This window comes from Mirounga angustirostris, unplaced genomic scaffold (genome assembly GCF_029215605.1).
Source record: "Mirounga angustirostris isolate CCGP_5_RB_7025 unplaced genomic scaffold, mMirAng1.0.hap1 SCAF_9, whole genome shotgun sequence".
NCBI lineage: Eukaryota > Metazoa > Chordata > Mammalia > Carnivora > Phocidae > Mirounga > Mirounga angustirostris.
In genome coordinates, this window is record NW_026991717.1 from 4,327,248 (window position 1) to 4,344,698 (window position 17,451).

Here is a 17,451-nt window from a genome sequence, read left to right on the forward strand (position 1 = left end):
ACATATTTGGTTCCAACTGTCTTACCTGTCTTATTTGGTGTATGAATTTAGATGTTTCTCTATCTCCTTAAAATAAACATCTGTTGTGGCTTCGGTTCCTGGATCTCTAAGATGCAGGAGTGAACACAGATAATTTAGTAGGTTACAGTGTATCCATGTAATGCAGTTTTTTAAAAAGACTTAAGTCATTTATTATTTGAGAGAGAGAGAGTGTGTGTGCATGAGAGCAGGCTGGGGGGGATGGAGAGGGAGAATCTCAAGCAGCCTCCATGCCTGACAGGCTCGATCCCATGACCCTGAGATCATGACCTGAGCCGAAATCAAGAGTCGAACACTTAACTGACTGAGCCACCCAGGGGCCCCTCAATGCAATGTAGTTTTAAGCAGCTATTAAAAATGCTTACAAACAACTTTGGGTAAATCCTGTCTCTCTATGCACTTGTAAATTTCCCCGAGAATTCCTTTCTTTCCTTTTTTTTTTTTTTTTTTTTTTTTTTTTTTTTAATTTTTTTATTCTTATGTTAATCCCCTTACATTACAACATTAGTTTTAGATGAAGTGTTCCATGATTCATTGTTTGTGCACAACACCCAGTGCTCCATGCAGAATGTGCCCTCCTAAATACCCACCACCAGGCTAACCCATCCTCCCACCCCCCTCCCCTCTAGAACCCTGTTTGTTTTTCAGAGTCCATCGTCTCTCATGGTTCGTCTACCCCTCCGATTTCCCCCGCTTCATTCTTCCCCTCCCGCTACCTTCTTCTTCTTCTTCTTTTTTTTTTTTTTTCTTAACATATATTGCATTATTTGTTTCAGAGGTACAGATCTGAGATTCAACAGTCTTGCACAATTCACAGCGCTTACCAGAGCACATACACTCCCCAGTGTCTATCACCCAGTCCCCCCATCCCTCCCACCCCACCCCCCACTCCAACAACACTCAGTTTGTTTCCTGCGATTAAGAATTCCTCATATCAGTGAGATCATATGATACATGTCTTTCTCTGTTTGACTTATTTCACTCAACATAATACCCTCCAGTTCCATCCACGTCGTTGCAAATGGCAAGATCTCATTCCTTTTGATGGCTGCATAATATTCCATTGTATATATATACCACATCTTCTTTATCCATTCATCTGTCGATGGACATCTTGGCTCTTTCCACAGTTTGGCTATTGTGGACATTGCTGCTATAAACATCGGGGTGCACGTAGCCCTTCGGATCCCTACTTTTGTATCTTTGGGGTAAATACCCAGTAGTGCAATTGCTGGATCATATGGTAGCTCTATTTTCAACTTTTTGAGGAACCTCCATACAGTTTTCCAGAGTGGCTGCACCAGCTTGCATTCCCACCAACAGTGTAGGAGGGTTCCCCTTTCTCCGCATCCCCGCCAACATCTGTCGTTTCCTGACTTGTTAATTTTAGCCATTCTGACTGGTGTGAGGTGATATCTCATTGAGGTTTTGATTTGGATTTCCCTGATGCCGAGCGATATTGAGCACTTTTTCATGTGTCTGTTGGCCATTTGGATGTCTTCTTTGGAAAAGTGTCTGTTCATGTCTTCTGCCCATTTCTTAATTGGATTCTTTGTTCTTTGGGTGTTGAGTTTGATGAGTTCTTTATAGATTTTGGATACTAGCCCTTTATCTGATATGTCATTTGCAAATATCTTCTCCCATTCTGTCGGTTGTCTTTTGGTTTTGTTAACTGTTTCCTTTGCTTTGCAAAAGCTTCTTATCTTGATGAAGTCCCAATAGTTCATTTTTGCCCTTGCTTCCCTTGCCTTTGGCGATGTTTCTAGGAAGAAGTTGCTTCGGCTGAGGTCAAAGAGGTTGTTGCCTGTGTTCTCCTTTAGGATTTTGATGGACTCCTGTCTCACATTGAGGTCTTTCAACCATTTGGAGTCTATTTTTGTGTGTGGTGTAAGGAAGTGGTCCAGTTTCATTCTTCTGCATGTGTCTATCCAATTTTCCCAACACCATTTGTTGAAGAGACTGTCTTTGTTCCATTGGACATTCTTTCCTGCTTTGTCGAAGATTAGTTGACCATAGAGTTGAGGGTCCATTTCTGGGCTCTCTATTCTGTTCCATTGATCGATGTGTCTGTTTTTGTGCCAGTACCATGCTGTCTTGATGATGACAGCTTTGTAATAGAGCTTGAAGTCCGGAATTGTGATGCCACCGGCTTTGCTTTTCTTTTTCAATATTCCTCTGGCTATGCGGGGTCTTTTCTGGTTCCATACAAATTTTAGGATTATTTGTTCCATTTCTTTGAAAAAAGTGGATGGTATTTTGATGGGGATTGCATTGAATGTGTAGATTGCTCTAGGTAGCATTGACATCTTCACAATATTTGTTCTTCCAATCCATGAGCATGGAACGTTTTTCCATTTCTTTGTGTCTTCCTCAATTTCTTTCATGAGTATTTTATAGTTTTCTGAGTACAGATCCTTTGTCTCTTTGGTTAGATTTATTCCTAGGTATCTTATGGTTTTGGGTGCAATTGTAAATGGGATCGACTCCTTAATTTCTCTTTCTTCTGTCTTGTTGTTGGTGTATAGGAATGCCACTGACTTCTGTGCATTGATTTTATATCCTGCCACTTTACTGAATTCCTGTATGAGTTCTAGCAGTTTTGGGGTGGAGTCTTTTGGGTTTTCCACATAAAGTATCATATCATCTGCAAAGAGTGAGAGTTTGACTTCTTCTTTGCCAATTTGGATGCCTTTGATTTCTTTTTGTTGTCTGATTGCTGTGGCTAGGACTTCCAATACTATGTTGAATAGCAGTGGTGATAGTGGACATCCCTGCCGCGTTCCTGACCTTAGGGGGAAAGCTCTCAGTTTTTCCCCATTGAGAATAATATTTGCTGTAGGTTTTTCATAGATGGCTTTTATGATATTGAGGTATGTACCCTCTATCCCTATACTCTGAAGAGTTTTGATCAAGAAAGGATGCTGTACTTTGTCAAAAGCTTTTTCGGCATCTATCGAGAGGATCATATGATTCTTGTTCTTTCCTTTGTTAATGTACTGTATCACATTGATTGATTTGCGGATGTTGAACCAACCTTGCAGCCCAGGGATAAATCCCACTTGGTCATGGTGAATAATCCTTTTAATGTACTGTTGGATCCTATTGGCTAGTATTTTGGTGAGAATTTTTGCATCCATGTTCATCAGGGATATTGGTCTGTAATTCTCCTTTTTGATGGGGTCTTTGTCTGGTTTGGGGATCAAGGTAATGCTGGCCTCATAAAATGAGTTTGGAAGTTTTCCTTCCGTTTCAATTTTTTGGAACAGTTTCAGAAGAATAGGTATTAATTCTTCTTGAAATGTTTGGTAGAATTCCCCTGGGAAGCCATCTGGCCCTGGGCTTTTGTTTTTTGGGAGATTTTTGATGACTGCTTCAATTTCCTTAGTGGTTATAGGTCTGTTCAGGTTTTCTATTTCCTCCTGGTTCAGTTTTGGTAGTTGATACATCTCTAGGAATGCATCCATCTCTTCCAGGTTATCTAATTTGCTGGCATAGAGTTGCTCATAATATGTTCTTATAATTGTTTGTATTTCTTTGGTGTTGGTTGTGATCTCTCCTCTTTCATTCATGATTTTGTTGATTTGGGTCATTTCTCTTCTCTTTTTGATAAGTCTGGCCAGGGGTTTATCAATCTTGTTAATTCTTTCAAAGAACCAGCTCCTAGTTTCGTTGATCTGTTCTACTGTTCTTTTAGTTTCTATTTCATTGATTTCTGCTCTGATCTTTATGATTTCTCTTCTCCTGCTGGGTTTAGGCTTTATTTGCTGTTCTTTCTCCAGCTCCTTTAGGTGTAGGGTTAGGTTGTGTACTTGAGACCTTTCTTGTTTCTTGAGAAAGGCTTGTATTGCTATATACTTTCCTCTTAGGACTGCCTTTGCTGCATCCCAAAGATTTTGAACAGTTGTGTTTTCATTTTCATTAGTTTCCATGTATTTTTTTAATTCTTCTTTAATTTCCTGGTTGACCCATTCATTCTTCAGTAGGATGCTCTTTAGCCTCCATGTATTTGAGTTCTTTCCGACTTTCCTCTTGGGATTGAGTTCTAGTTTCAAAGCATTGTGGTCTGAAAATAGGCAGGGAATGATCCCAATCTTTTGGTACCGGTTGAGACCTGATTTATGACCTAGGATGTGGTCGATTCTGGAGAATGTTCCATGGGCAGTAGAGAAGAATGTGTATTCCGTTGCTTTGGGGTGGAATGTTCTGAATATGTCTGTGAAGTCCATTTGGTCCAGTGTGTCATTTAAAGTCTTTATTTCCTTGTTGATCTTTTGCTTAGATGATCTGTCCATTTCAGTGAGGGGGATGTTAAAGTCCCCCACTATTATTGTATTGTTGTTGATGTGTTTCTTTGCTTTTGTTATTAATTGCCTTATATAATTGGCTGCTCCCATGTTAGGGGCATAGATATTTACAATTGTTAGATCTTCTTGTTGGATAGATCCTTTAAGTATGATATAGTGTCCTTCCTCATCTCTTATTACAGTCTTTGGTTTAAAATCTAATTTGTCTGATATAAGGATTGCCACCCCAGCTTTCTTTTGGTGTCCATTAGCATGGTAAATGATTTTCCACCCCCTCACTTTCAATCTGGGGGTGTCTTTGGGTCTAAAATGAGTCTCTTGCAGACAGCATATCGATGGATCTTGTTTTTTAATCCAGTCTGTTAGCCTGTGTCTTTTGATTGGGGCATTTAGCCCATTTACATTCAAGGTAACTATTGAAAGATAGGAATTTAGTGCCATTGTATTGCCTGTAAGGTGACTGTTACCATATATTGTCTGTGTTCCTTTCTGGTCTATGTTGCTTTTAGGGTCTCTCTTTGCTTAGAGGACCCCTTTCAAGATTTCCTGTAGGGCTGGTTTTGTGTTTGCAAATTCCTTTAGTTTTTTTTTGTCCTGGAAACTTTTTATCTCTCCTTCAATTTTCAATGACAGCCTAGCTGGATAGAGTATTCTTGGCTGCATATTTTTCTCATTTAGTGCTCTGAATATATCCTGCCAGTCCTTTCTGGCCTGCCAGGTCTCTGTGGATAGGTCTGTTGCCAATCTAATGTTTCTACCATTGTAGGTTACATATCTCTTCTCCCGAGCTGCTTTCAGGATTTTCTCTTTGTCTGTGAGACTTGTAAGTTTTACTATTAGATGTCGGGGAGTTGACCTATTTTTATTGATTTTGAGAGGGGTTCTCTGTGCTTCCTGGATTTTCATGCCTGTTTCTTTCCCCAAATTAGGGAAGTTCTCTGCTATAATTTGCTCCATTATACCTTCTGCCCCCCTCTCTCTTTCTTCTTCTTCTGGGATCCCAATTATTCTAATGTTGTTTCGTCTTATGGTATCACTTATCTCTCGAATTCTGCCCTCATGATCCAGTAGTTGTTTATCTCTCTTTTTCTCAGCTTCTTTATTTTCCAGCATTTCATCTTCTATATTACTGATTCTCTCTTCTGCCTCATTTATTCTAGCAGTTAGTGCCCCCATTTTTGATTGCACCTCATTAATAGCCTTTTTGATTTCTACTTGGTTGGATTTTAGCTCTTTTACTTCTCCAGAAAGAGTTTCTCTAATAACTTCCATATTTTTTTCAAGCCCAGCTAGTATCTTTAAAGTGATGATTCTGAACTCTAGATCTGACATCGTACTAATGTCCGTATTGAGTAGGTCCCTGGCAGTCGGTACTGCCTCTTGTTCTTTTTGTTGAGGTGATTTTTTCCGTCTCGTCATTTTGTGCAGAGGAGAATAGATTAATGAGAGAACAAAATGCTAGCAGAGTAACCACGTCCCCAGAAAATATACTCTAAACAAATCAGAAAAGACCTGAAGCAGTGGGATAAGAAGGGGAAAGAGAGAAAAAAAAAAAAAAAAGAAAAAGATAAAGATAAAAACAACAACAAACAAAAGAACAACAACAAAAGAAAAACCAGAATGTGATCAAATATGATCTATATGGTATATAGATCAGTGCCACACACTAGATTTGGGGTGTGTTTTGGTCTTTTAGAAGAAAGTGTCTCCCAAAATTTTAAAGAAAGAAAAACTTATATATGTACAAAAATAAGGGTTGATATGATGAAGGGATGGAAAATGACTGTAAAAATGGAAATTATAAAAAATTTTATAAAAGGAATTGATAAGAAGTTGTTTGAAAAAAGAAAGAGGATTTAAAAAAAGAAAAAAGAAAAAGAAAAAAAAAGGGAGAGGATGTGATCAGGCAGGGGAATAGAGAACACCATATACTAGAGATTTAGGGTATATTTTAATCTGTTAGAAGAAACTATCTCAAAATTTTAAAGAGAGAACAACTTATATATATAAGCCAAAAATATGGGTAACTACTATGAAGGGATAGAATATGACTCTAAAAATGAAAAATAAAAATGTTTTTTTTTAAAAAAGGGATTGATAAGATGTTGTTTGAAAAAGGGAAAAAGAAAAATTCAAAAAGAAATAAAAAGACAAAAAGACAGTTAAAAAAAAAATTAACTTTAAAAGACTAAGGAATCATGGTAAAAAAGCCGTGAATTCTATGTGCAGTAGTCCCTTAGCGCTGGAGTTCTGCCATTCTCATTGATCGGTAAACTTGGTCTTGGCTGGCTGTTCTCGCTGATCTTCTGGGGAGGGGCCTGTTGCCGTGGTTTCCAAATGTCTCTGCCGGAGGCGGAATTGCCCGCCCTTGCCCCCTCCCGGCTAAGTAACTGCTCGGGTTTGCTCTCCGGGGCTTTTGTTCCCTGCGAGCTTTCCGTACAGCTTTGGAGGCGGAGAGTGAAAATGGCGGCCTCCCAATCTCCGCCCCGGAGGAGCCGAGAACTCGGGCCCGCTCCTCAGTGAGCCCCCAGAGAAAAGCCGTCAGCCACTCCCGTCTTCCCGGTCTCCGGCCGCTCTCCGTGCTCACCCGGCCTGTGACCGCGCGCCTCTATCTCCAGCACCCGACCCCGGGTGGAGTCTCCAAACCCAGCAGATCCCTGCGGTGCGCTCCCGCGCAGCTCCGCCTGGGGGAGGAAGGTGAGTCTCCCCGGATCTGCCGCTTGTGGGGTCCCTGCTGGAGGAGCAGGGGCCCGACTGGGCCGCGGATCACGGTCTATGGCCACCCCGAGCTGAGAGCCCGCGCCTGGGCTCCGTCTCTGCAGCCGGCTTCCCTGCTCCAATACCTGGGAGCTCTGCCACACTCAGGCACCCCTGGTCTTTCTGTGACCCCGAGGGTCCTGAGACCACACTGTCCCGGAGGGTTCCACCGCCCGCTTAGCCACCAGAGTGACGTCCCTCGGCGGAGCAGACTTTTAAAAGTTCCGATTTTGTGCTCCGCGGCTCTATCACTTGCCAGAAGCGGCCGACGGAGGCCCCTCCCCCGCCGTCTATCCTCCCGAATATCGCCTCGGATTCACTTCTCCGCACGTCCTACCTTCCAGAAAGTGGTCGCTTTTCTGCTGAGACAGTTGTTGCTCTTCTTTTCTTCGATCTCCTGTTGAGTTTGTAGGTGTTCAGAATGGTTTGATCCCTATCCAGCTGAATTCCTGAGAGGAGACGAAATCCAGGTCTCCTACTCCTCCGCCATCTTGCTCCGCCCCCCGAATTCCTTTCTTTCCTAATCAGGAAAGAAGGAAGGACACAGGTGACATGATCGCTTACGTTGTAGAGGAGAAGGTGGAAGGTGCAACCCCTGGCAGGTCCCTGGAGATTCCCCAGAACCCTCCAGATTAGCTGTCTTCTCCCTTCCAAGTTCCTGGCTGTGAAGATAGATGAGATGATGAGTGGCCTTGAAGCAGAAGCCTCTAGTTTGTCTCTATTTCCCTTTTCTCAAAAGAAAGTACTTTTTAGACTCGGAGCTGCTCGGGAAAGGACCTCATTTTATTAATTTCCGTAACCGAAAACACTTATCACAGGGTATGAATTCCAGCCTGGCATCACGGAATACTAGGCAGGTGGGAAAAGGAGTTCTTTTTGTTCTGTCATTGAATGAACCCCAAGGTAAGTTAAGTGGGGAAAGGCCAACTGCAAAGCAGTGTGTATAGGATGGTACCATTCGCGCAAGCCAGGGGGAAGGGAAGTTTTAATCTCTGGAAGGGTGGGTAAGAAACAGGATGCCTCTGGAAAGGGAACTGTGTGCTGGGGGCAGAGAGGTCGGAGGGAAGCTTTGCGCTGCAAACCCTTCACTACTTTTTCAATTTTAAACCCTGTTGAATGTTTTAGTAATAAAAAAGAAATAAATTTAAATTTAAAAATACACACCAAATTTATTTAAAATATGCAGAATAGGTAAATCTGTAGAAACAGAAAGCAGATTAGTGGTAGCCAGGGGCTAAGAGTAAGAGGGAATGGGGAGTGACTGCTGAACGGGGTACGGGGTGTCCTTTTGGGATGAGAGAAATATCCTGAAGCCAGATGGTGGTGATGGTCGCACGACATTGTGAATGTACAAAATGCCACTGAGTTGTGCACTTTGTCTTTTATTGAGGTATAATTGACATAATGCTCACTTGAAAATGGTTAAGACGGTGAATTTCATGTTATGTGAATTCTGCCATAATTATACATATATAATTTTACATATTATATGTAATTATATTTTTGAATGAGTGAATGAATGAATAAAATTACAGACTTACATTAGATGGCCTCTTTATGTAATGAGATGTCCCTGCTTTGTAGTTTTTTTTTTTATTTATTAAAAATTTTTTTTTAACTAATCACCCATTGTAGGGCTCAAACTCATGGCCCCAAGATCAGGAGTCTCAAGCTCTACCAACTGAGCCAGCCAGGTGCCCCTGCTTTGTAGAGGTTTTAATGGGAGATTCCAAGCACACACAAAAGTAGGACAGTATAGTGGGCCCCACTTACTTACCCCCCCCCGTTTCAACAATTAGCAATTTGTGGCCAATCCAACTCCATTGATACACTGACCGTCTTCTTCTCTACACCTCCTAGATTATTTTGAAGCAAATTATAGCTATTGCAGTGTGGATCTCTGATAAGGACTCTTTTTAAAAAACTTATTTACAATGCATTATCATCTCTAAAAAATTAGGTTGTTCCTTAATATCATCAAAGGGCAGTGTTTAAATTTCAAAATTAAATTTGCCTCGCAGATATCCTTTTTAGAGTTGATTCATTGCTTTGTGGTTTTAAAGAGACCAAACGGCCTTCCCCAGAACTGACCTGGTAAGTTCATTCTCAGCTACAATGAGATCTTAAAGAAGTTAAAGTTTCTTCATCTGAGAATGACTGAAATCGGGCAGGTTGCTCTTAAAGTTCCATTCCTGCTCGGATATTTTCTGGAGGGTTTCTGAGGAACCCCCTTGCCTTCTGTGACCCCCGTCGCTGTGTGGTGATGAATGTCAGTCCTGAAATGCCAGTGAGCTGACTGAAATCCTAATTTGAGAGGCTCCACTTCAGCGCTGGAACTCACCAACAAGAGCGTCTCCGTTCTCCCTCTTGGTTATTGGAATAGCAGCCATGCTTCCTTGTCCGAGGGGGGCGCGTTCCAAGCCCCCCAGCGGATGCCTGGATCCACAGAGAGTACCCACCCCATGCAGACGATGTGTTTTCCTGCACATGCACACCTAGGATCATGCACACCTATGTATAAGTTAAACACAGCAGGAGGTGAAAACATGATAACTCGTCCTAAAATAGAACAATTATAACAATGCACTGTAACAAAAGTTATGTCAATGTGGCCTCTCTGTCAAAATACCTTATTGTGATATTTCTTCTTCTTCTCGTGAGGATGTGAGATGATGAGAAAGCGCCTACAGGAGGAGAGGACATGAGGTGGGGGACGAGCGCATGTGTCTGCGACATCGCATTAGGCTGCTGGTGACCTGGGGATGCGTCAGGACCAGGATCATCTGCTTGCAGACCTCGGCTTGACTGCAGGTAAGCAAAACCCCAGAAAGTGAATAGTGGGTGCGTGGGTGGGGGGGGACTACTGTATCTTAACTTCTCCCCATCTTTGCTGAATGTAGTTCTGGATGACCGTCTTCCTCCCTCTGGGGACTCCTCCGCAGCACTCACCTCGCCACATCGCCCAGACTGCCCTCATCAGTCGTCAGCCACCTAAGACAGGGGCGATGGGCACTCGAGTCATCGCAAGTTACAACTGAGGCCGTCTAAAAAGAAATTTGGAGGTTTGACTCTTTCCTTTTCTTACCTCTACTCTCCCTCCTTCTTTTTTGTGTTTATAACGCATTGGTGGGCCCACGTAAGTACATATTTCTATGTGACTCATCTCAAGGTTGACTTGATTCTTTTCTGTTCCTCTTTCTGCACGTTTTAGTGACATTTCCCTTCATCCCGCACCTCCGCATTGCCGCCCAGATGCTCTGAGTTTTAGCATGACGGCCGTCTCCGGTTAATTCTTATCCCCTTCCTTCACCCCTCAATTGTACTCTCCTCCCAATGTGCTGTGCCTTGCAGAGTGACCACTGGCTTATCTGCAGGATCGTCAAGCCCAGAAGTGGGCAAGAGGACCCCCTCCTTCAGGAGACCATGCCTCTGTGGCAGGACAGAACTAGCTTAGATGCCAATGCTGCCCATTCTACAGATGACAAACTTGAGGCCTACGGAGGTTAGAGAACACGCCTGAGCCTAATAAGGGGAGGGGGGGGTGGGGAGGGGGCCAGGTCAGAATCCAGACAGCCTGCTCACCTAACTACCGTGCTCTGTTGCTTAACCCTAAGGAGTGATTTTTGTGGTTACAGAGGAGGGCACATGAGAGGGAGTTGGTTTTCACCCGAGAGCAAGCACAGTAGCAACTGCTTATTTCTTATAAGTCAGGTTGGCTCTGGGTGATAGTATCCTTTGTTTCAGCATTTCCCAAAACATGTCCCCTCTGGAAAACTTAAGGTTTTGTTGTCAATAAGTTGATTTAATTTAGAAGAGATAGTATATTGCTTTCACTTGGAGTTTCCTTTCTATACGGACACAGGTTCTAAAGAGAGAGAGAGAGACCAGTAAAGAAACCTATTTCAGTTTCGTCCAGACCTATGGAGGATGGAAACTTTCCCAGCTGCATAACACCTATTGACATCCCACGGAAACACTGCTTTATGTAAACTCTCTGGAGTGAAGATCAACACGGAGCTGTTTCAGAAGTTTTGTTGTCCTTTCTCTAATTTGTTTTCATGAAAACAAAGCCTTCGTGGCTTTATTAAAAGGAAGACACTTCTGAATTTCTAACCTGTTTTGCCATAACCCGCTCTGACCCATTGTACCCTGGAGTGGTTGTTGGGGAGGGGGGGTCCCGTTTCTGCAGCACTCATAGGCCCGGGGGCCCCTGCTAGAGCAACCTGAACGTGAGTCAGCCCCCCTCCCGGGCTTCGGGCTTCCTTTGGCTGGCTTGCATCAGAAGGGCCCCCAGGTGAAATTTCAGCTGTGATGATATGGTTGGTGTCCAGTGTCTCTCTCTGTAAACACTGACCTCAGGATTTGGTAGATATAAGCTTCCAGACTTATTTCCATGTAATGACCCAGCTGCCTCTAAAGGTAGAGCATGATGTCACCCGTTATCTGTAGTCATTCCCTAATTAATACCTGGCCATGACTACCTGGCTCTTTTGTTCTAAATTAGGACTATATCTCATTGTCATCCCTCAACTATGGGGAACCAAGCCAGGGGGATGGGCTGCCAGAGCTTGGGATCATCCAAGGCCTTCGGCACAGAGGAAGAAAGGAGAGGCAATATATGGGCCCTGCGTTCAGGGTGTTGGAAGAGGAAGGGCCAAGTGTGCAGAGACAGCAGGCCCAAGGGAGTCTTGGGGCCCAGGAGGCCGGGGAGGGCTTGGGAAAGCAGCTCACTGGTCTGAGTAGCTCTTGGGAGCATAAAGTGAGTCTGGCTGGGAGCCTTTATCTTCACAGCCCCAGGTGGTTAGGTTGGCCCCACCTTGCTGGTGGAACATTCTAGTTCATTATTTCCCAAATTTGTCTTTCATAAGAATCACTGCAGGTACTTATTAAATATGCAGATTCCCATACCCCACCCCCAGGATGTACTGATTCGATCTGTTTAATGAATGTTCTGAGAGATCTGTGTGATGAGGCAAGTTTGGGGAAATATTTCTCTAGTTGTTCAACGGATCCTACTCAGGAGTAATGGGCTTGGTCCATGACTCCAAGTGATTTTGTTTGCCGTCGGTTCATCTTTTGGCCACAAGGGTCTCACATTCTCTCAGAAGAGAGGACAGGGCCTCCTCGTCCTCCTCATCCTCATCTTCTTCGGGGGTCTTGGACACCCAGCCCCTCTGGCCGGGGCCAGCGCATGGCCTGATGTCAGGCCCCATCTAGAATAAGTTTCTAGATTTTCTCCCTCTCTGGGGGTCAGTCTTCCCCCGCTTGCTTTAGTAAGAAGTAATTTTGGAAGATGTGGTTTGATGAGCTCTTGGTGCCTGTTTGCTGTCTTTTATATTAAACCTCTTGTCTGCGTTAGTTAGCCAAGAGTATTTATAGAGCACATATTATGTGTAGAACAGGGAATAAAAACTAAATTAAGCATGTCCCTACCCTCTGGGCATTGAAAAACTGTTTGGATTTCGAATAATGAAAAAGTTCTGGAGACGGATAGTGGTGATAGTTTCTCGTGACACTGTGAATGTGCTTAATTTCACTGAAACTGTACACTTAGAAATGATTAAAATGGTAAATTTTATGTGACATATATTTTGCCACAATTAGGAAAAAAAAAAAAAAAACCAACTTGCTCAGGAGACGATATACCCAAGAAACAACCGGAGAGGACGTTTCCAAAGTGATAAACCAGCAAAGTAAAGAAGCACGTGAATTTAAAGGGATACTTCAGTAAAGAAAACCACTCAGGCAGCTTTTGTGTTGGTTTTGAAGGAGGTTAGGAATCCCGAGACTGGGGAACAGTTGCAAGTGAAAGAGTTCGCGCAGAATAGAAATGGAATTTCTAAAGGGGAGGCTCTGTCGCGGAGGCAGCCCGCATACCACCCACCAGCCTGGGTCCGGGAAGTGTTTGCTGGGCAATGAAAGGGAACGATGATGGGGAAGTCTCCTCTGCCGGATGGCCTCTTGCTTCAACGGAGTAGAGAGGTATTGTCTTGATTTGAAGGGATTTTCTTATATCTGGCATTACAACGCTGACATTAGGGGAAGGAAACTCTGGAACCCCCCCCCCCCGGGGGGGCAAGCTGTTGGAGAGATGGTTAGAGATTTCCAGAAAAGCTGTACTCCTTTCTGGACCAACTGCGGGATCGTGCATCTCTGCCCTGCACAGCGTGGGAAAGAGCTGGAGGTGGGTCTCGGAGTGGAAGCCAACTCATACTGGAGCCCAGCACAGGCAAGGGCTTTGTGGAACTCAGAGCCCAAACCCACTGGGCAGCCATGGGAAACAGGAGGCTTTCAGGAAAGGTGTTACTTACCACGAGGACCCCAGATTTGCAGGGGGGCCCTCACTGAGGACGACTGGTGGATGAGCTAAGCTTTATGGGAGGCGGAGATGCTAGGAACTAGAGCCACTGCGGCCTCGCAGATGGCGCTGGGGAAGGGACGAGCAGTGGGGCTGTGTGTCTGACCGGCTCCCCAGGCCAGCCGAGCCATCTGTGGCTGGTGTGGCACGTAGTAGGTGTTTGGTGACTGTTTGCTACATTGAAATGAATTGAAAACCCCCTCGTTTCTATTTTGTAGGATTTGCTTTTTGTTTGTTTTCGTTTAGTTCTTCCTTTTTCTAGTAAAGAGTTGCTTCTGGTTTTTTTAAATTTAAGGGGTTTGATGCAGCTAAATTAAGCTGAAGGGGGTTGATCCGCATCTAGAACAGGGGCCCCCTGGGTGCCGAGGGCCACTCTTCCGTCCTCCAGGCTCCCCTCCCTCCCTTGGTGATTCAGCCTATGCCTTCCCCAGCCCCACCTCTGCTCCATCAGCCTATGTGTGCTCCTCTTAGAGTCCTGTCTTGGGGATGGCCCTGAGTCCCCCTTCCACACTTCATACCTGCCGTCTCGGACTGCCCACTGAACATCTCCTCTTGCTCGTCCCTCGGTATCCTGCATCTCAGCAGGTCCAAAATTGCACCCACCACCTCTCCTCTCTGTTCTGTGGTTGCCCGCCTCCCTCCGGGCTTCCCTGTACCCCGGAGAGGCATCACCATCTACAGGGTGTCTCCAGCTAGAAACCTTCTTAACTCATCCTCAGTGCTGTTGAGCCCGCCTCAGACGTGGCTCTGGAGTCCCGCCTCAACCTGTGTGAATCTGCCCCATCCGAGCTGTTCTAGATGCGCAAACAGGCGCCTCTCTGTTCCGGGACTGCTGCCCTCCGAGACAGCGAGCAGGCTTTAGGATTAATTCCTTCTGCCCTGTGCTCAGAGGAGGCCCTGCACTTCCTTGGCCCCACAGTTTTTCTTGGGTTTCTTAGTTCCCCTCTGGAGCCCTAAGTCTCAAGAAAGCCCAGCCAATGAGCTAGGATATGTCCTTTTCCTCCCTCCCAGTTCCAGAACTCCTGGGTCTCTGCGTGTACCGCTCTTTGGGCATCACGAGGCTTAGACAGTGGTTCGCACCCCTGGCTGCACAGTGGGATCGCTTGGGGAGTTTATGGGATGACGGAGGCCTGGGCACCACCCAGGCCAATTAAGTCATCCTCTCTGGAGGTAGGGCGCCGGCGTTGGCATTTTGTCAAGGCTCTCTAGGTGATTTCAATCTTCAGCCAAGGTTGAGAACCGCTGGTTTACAGCATGTCTTTCCACTCTTTCTGTCTTGGGGGGGGTCTCAGAACTGTGCATTCTCCAGCTCCCCAGACTGGGTCTTTCAAGTTCTTCTCCAGGAATAGCTTAACTTGGAATGATTCTATCATATCTTTGACTTTCATCTATCAATTCATCCATCTACTCTGTGCGTGGCACTGGGAAACAAATATAACTGTGTGTTCATGAAGGGCATCTATTATCTTTGGCTGATCCCCCACATCTGTTTACTTTGATTGTCCCAACCCTTGATTTTCCTCTGGGTTGTCTGCTCCAGTCCTGACCCCACTCCACGGTCCTCTGTGAGAAGCTGCCTCCGCACCTCACTCGGGGCTGCCTGTGACCCCGACTAAGCCCATCAGGGATGGGCTCAGGGACGGGCCCAAGCCCCCAGGCACTCCAGTCAGACACCGTGCAGCTCAATTGTAGGACTACGGTTTGAATCATTAGGGAATTTACTCTTTTCTTGCTACATGTGAATGTGGGACCAGTGCTGGGAAGAAAGCCTATCTAAGAACAGAGCCCAGCAAGGAAGACCAAGGGAGGGACCCTGCCCTCAAAGATCACTGTCTTATGGGGAGACTCACCTGCTGAATCATCCCAAAGGCGCAATAAAGGTGATAGGGTGCTAGCTCAGGGCAGCGCAACAGCAGAACCCAGACAGCCCCGGGGTGCCCGCAGTTGGCTGGGCTGCTCATCTGCTCATTTCCAGTTTTGCCTGTCATAGCTGACCTCTGCTGGGAGACAGCCAGGGAGGTCCGGCCTCTCCTCGAGCTTGTTGGACTGCTGGATGACTGGACTCCTCCGCCCAGAAGCTGTAGCTTTCCAGTGCCACAAGAACTCCCTGGTCCCCCCTCTTATTTCAGGCTCCCATCCCTTACTGGAGGCTGATCAAGACGCCTCTTCTCCCTTCCCAGCCTTGGCTGAAACCTGTCCTAACAAAATTCTGCCCTCTCTAGGCCATTCTCCCTCTGGCTGCCAGAGGATCTAAGATGCAAATCTGATCATGCTTCAAAACTTGTACTCACTCCCTGTGGCCCTCAGAATCAAGCCCAAACTCCTTCATGTGTCCCCAGGATGGTTCGGTGCAGTCCCACCTTACCTCTCATGCCTGGCCACTTCCTACCACACCTTACTGAGCCAACCACGTGCACATTGCTATCGTTCCCCGTGTGAGGCACGCCCTGGTGCTGGTCTATTCGCAGGAATCCGCTTTCTCGCCCATCCATCCTTCACGATCCAGCTGGGATGTCCCCCTTTTGAAGGCTCAGCCAGGCAAAGTCAGGATCTCATGGAACTTTGTTCGTGCCTCAGTTACACTTTGCGTATTAGGTTGTTTGGAAAAGGTGCTCAGTTAAGGTTAAATGAATTAATGAATGCTTTCAGAATCGCCACAGCAGCAGAGGACAGACAGACTTAGGAGAGCCCTCTGGTGTCATCTTAAAGAGCCGGTCCCTCATCTTCTCGGACCCTCGGGTGTCCTGCAGAGGAATCTTGACACCACGGAGAGTTTGGGACATAGGTTTGCAAAGCGTTCCCAGGCGGGAAGTGTGTGAGCAGTTTCGTACATTCTCCGAATCCTCAAGCCGACTCTACTAAATTGTAATATGCTGGCTATATAAATAGCATTAGATCAGTATTCATTCAGTTACAATAAAGAATGAAAATTTCACCCTGGTTCCACCATGAAAGCCAGTAATAATGACGGTACTTATAATGTATTAAGAAGGTACTGCTCCAGGGACTGAGCTAAGCATTTTCCATGTATTATCTCATTTAAGCTTTCGAAAGACTTTCTTGGGAGGACCACAGGGAGCAAGCTAACGGTCCAGTGAGGTCTTCCTGCCTTGCAGGTGAGTGAACAGAGAGGTTGGAAAGCTTGCTCACTGTCATCGAGATGGTCCACGGCACAGCCAGCGCGAGGCCCAGCTCTGTCTGACTCTGGTGTTGGTGCTTTTCCCCCATATTCCTTCTGCTGTCCCGTGAGCCAGACTTTTCATGTTCTGTACGTCCAGGCCTTGGCCACACACACTAATAGTTCTTACCTAACCAGAGTCCCGACACAGTGAGAATGGAAACCTAGATTGCTGTCCGGACTAAACTTCATATCAAAACACACCCTCGGTCCCTTACCTGGTCCTGTGGAGTCTACCCCCAGATACATGTCTGATCAGTAATCCACCTTCCTTCAGCTCCGCCCTTATCTTTTGTCTGGGCTTCAGCTGAGCTTCTTAACCAGTCTCCATGTCTTTACTCCTGCCCCCTTCTTAACCTCTCCTCCCGATAACCAGACTGATCTTTGAAAAAGGTAAATGATCTCCCCCCCACCCCACCCCACCAGTGCACTTGGACAAATCCCAGATCCTGAGCCAGGCCTCAGGCCCCTGGATCCCTCTCCCACCTCGTTTTGTGCCTCATGAAACTTACCACATTCGAACCATCCTGACTTTCCATCTCCTCCGAACTTCCCACCTCTGCCCCAGCTCAGGCCTCGTCATCCCCTCCGCCCGGGAGGGACCTCTGGCTCCACACCATCCCCAGTCGGCCCCTCTTCAGAGGCCGTTCCTGCCCACCCTTCTCGAATTAGAACTCTTCTATTCACACAGATCACAGTTTATATATTGTGTGATTATTTGACTCATATTTTTCACCCAATTTTATAATTCTGGGATGGAAGGATTGTGTCTCTTTGGCTGAGCACTTTATCCCTCATGCCCAGCACAACATCAG